This window comes from Drosophila simulans, chromosome 2R (genome assembly GCF_016746395.2).
Source record: "Drosophila simulans strain w501 chromosome 2R, Prin_Dsim_3.1, whole genome shotgun sequence".
Taxonomy (NCBI): Eukaryota; Metazoa; Arthropoda; class Insecta; order Diptera; family Drosophilidae; genus Drosophila; species Drosophila simulans.
The window spans coordinates 1,268,343-1,271,499 of NC_052521.2; the positions used below are offsets into that span (position 1 = coordinate 1,268,343).

General features: G+C 38.7%; 1 long non-coding RNA gene across 1 annotated transcript; it reads right to left on the bottom strand.

The window, feature by feature from the left end:
* Positions 1-382: 382 nt before the first annotated feature.
* Positions 383-1,304, bottom strand: LOC123327140. Its single transcript, XR_006541634.1, has 2 exons — positions 1,129-1,304; positions 383-1,037 (listed from the first exon to the last, which is right to left on the bottom strand). It is a non-coding gene; the product is annotated as an uncharacterized LOC123327140 (long non-coding RNA).
* Between the last annotated feature and the right edge of the window lie 1,853 nt (positions 1,305-3,157).

Genomic DNA, 3,157 nt, shown 5'->3' on the forward strand with positions numbered 1-3,157 from the left:
ATCGAAAGCGAAAGAGACGCTTTTGGCAATGTTGCTATATTATAAAATTTTCTGTGTGGAATAAAAAAGTAAAACTAAAAAACAAATAGACAACGAACAAATCGATCGTTATAAAATGAGCCAACGCGAATTGCGTGCTCAGCGGCAAAAAGAGCAAGACGAGCGCCGACTCTCTTTGCACCGGAACAATGCATACTTCACCGTCGTGTCTGACGCCCGCGAGTGCCAAATCATCCACCCGGTCAATGACCTAGCACCTGCAGAATGCAAACGATCGCGGTCTTGCTCACCAATGCTTATGACTGCACAAAATGAACCCAAAGGCACTGAGAGCGTATCTCTCAAGCTCTCCCCATTCCAAACAATGCACTGTGGTTTTTTATGCGTTTTTTTTGGCAGAAATTCGAAATGATGACCTATCTTCACCAAATTTGGTTTGTGTTACTCTTTACTTCCCCCAAGATGATTCACAAAGTTTCAAGTGATTTGGTCAACTTTCATATAGCTGCCATATAAACGATCTGGCCGATATGCCATAAAAATATTTACATTACCAAAAAAAAAAAAATTTGTATCTATTTTTAATTATATTATATTATGATATTATATACAGAAAATCAAATAAAATAAAATCATATTAAGATGTATATGATGGTCCAAAACAGTTTGTCATGAAATTTAAAAATAAATTTATCATATGTCATTGTTATGCTATTATACTTACAACCTATAATCTATTGCAACCTGGCAAATGTTATTTGACCAATTTTTCTGACCAATTTTTTTAAATATATGCTGCCTAACTGCATCCTCAGAGCGACTATTGTTGCTCCAAATGTCAAGCAGCTCTGCATGCCCAAACAAGTATTCATCTACAAAAACGTAATTTTTTCAAAAAGGAACAAAAAGGTGCATATGAAACTAGTTGTATAATATTATACACATGTTAGTTAATAACTTGCCGTTAAAATTCTTTTGAAGTGGTTTGCCATACAAAAGTTATATTCCACGAAACACAGCTACAATTGTTAAGTTGACTGTAAAAAAGGTACATAAACAAAACACGATACAACTACACAAAAACATATAACATACACAAAAATTTTACTGAACTACAAATCTACATACCTGGCCTACTGTTTTCCATGACACCAGCTTAAACTTTTTAATTCTCTGAGGAAATATTAACCACAAATGTTGCACAATGATTTGCCGCCAATTTTGTCTTACGCATGTTATCGACAATCAGCTCTCTTTGAGAGGTGGGCAATAAGCCAGTGTTGCATAAAAAAGTAAAAATCGACTTTTTTATATCTAATTAGACTATCCTAAATATAAAGAAACTAAAAATTTTTTTATTCCGTTAAAAAATTTTTTTGACTTTCTGCCAAAAAAAACACATAAAAAACCAATGTGCAATGTCAAGTTCTTTAGCTACCAGTACAGCAATCACGATATCTACTGCAACTGCATCTTTAGTAACAACAACTGCAACAACAACTGAAACAGCACCAACATCAACTCTATGCTCAAAACCAACAGCGGTGTACAATTACGCTGTACTAACAACAACGAAAGCAAGAGCACTCACACCGACTCTTGAAAGCGAAAGCGGACAAGAGCCAAAACAAATCAAAAAACTTTGTCAAACAGGGCTGGATCGCTACATCCAAATAAAGCAAGTGCTAAGCCCACAACACAAGCAGGCTGGTAATCAGCCGAAAATAAATCACGCCAACGCCTCCAATGACTCAAGATCAAATAGGTTTGCACTATTGGATGACTGCGAAGTGCAGGAGCAGGGGCAGAAGAAGATAAAGCCGCCACCAATATATATACGTGAGAAAACATCAGATGCGCTGGTTAACAAACTAGCTGCAATTATCGGAGAAAACAAGTTCCATGTTATACCTCTTACTAAGGGCAACATACAAGAAACGAAAGTGCAGACTCAGGATGAGTCTAGCCACCGATCAGTGACCAAGTACCTGGACGAAGCTGGGAAGAGTTACTATACCTACCAGCTGAAAAGTGCCAAAGGATTGCAGGTTGTCATTAAAGGAATAGTCATCATTGACAGCATCCGAAATTATCGCGGCACTAAAGGAGAAGAACTTCAACGCCAAAACGGTGATCAACATTCTCAACAGGACCAAAGTACCGCAGCCACCCTTTAAAGTCTAACTGGAGCCATCGAGTCAGAAAAACAACAAAAATGAAGTACATCCTATATATAAGCTACAGTATCTACTGCACCGAAGAATAACCGTAGAAGAGCCACACAAGCGCAGGCAACCTGTGCAATGCACCAACTGCCAAGAATATGGCCACACCAAAGCGTACTGCACCCTAAAATCCATCTGCGTCGTTTGCAGCGATGCCCACAGTAATGTAAACTGTCCTAAGAATAAAAACGATAGCTCAATTAAGTTACGCAGCAACTGTGGCAAAAAACACACAGCCAACTGGCGAGGATACATTGTTTACAAGGAACTCAAGAGTAAACAAACGAGTGGATTCAGTTCGAGATCGTATCACACCAAAAACTCACAAAGTAATGGAACCGACTACAACTAACATTCCTTCGTCTGCCAGCCACCGAACAATGCTAAAGTCTTCCTTTGCAAGAGTACTAAAATCAGGGATCCAAGTACCGACAGCTGTCACCTCCAGCATCCAGCATAAAATTCACGAAATAAACGCAAATAAACAAGTAAACACACAGAACATGCAACAGCAGCCTATTGGCGTTGAAGCGATTATGCTCTCGATGCAGCAAAGCATGAAAGACTTCATGATCTTCATGCAAGAAACTATGCAAGAGCTTATGAGGAACCAAAACATCATTATTCCAATGCTCGTTTCTTTTAAAACAGGATAATGACTCCCTTAATAATAGCTTACTGGAACGCTAATGGCGTTTCGCGGCACAAGCTAGAACTTGCTCAGTTCTCAGCCGACAGAAACATTGACGTTATACTACTCTCAGAGACTCACCTTACCGAAAAGTACAACTTCCAAATACCAGCATATAAATTTTACTTTACGAATCACCCGGATGGCCCATGGAGGCACTGGGATACTAATACGATTGCGAATTAAGCACCACTTTCTTGGTAATTGGCAAGAAGACTGCTTACAATGTACCTCTATAAAC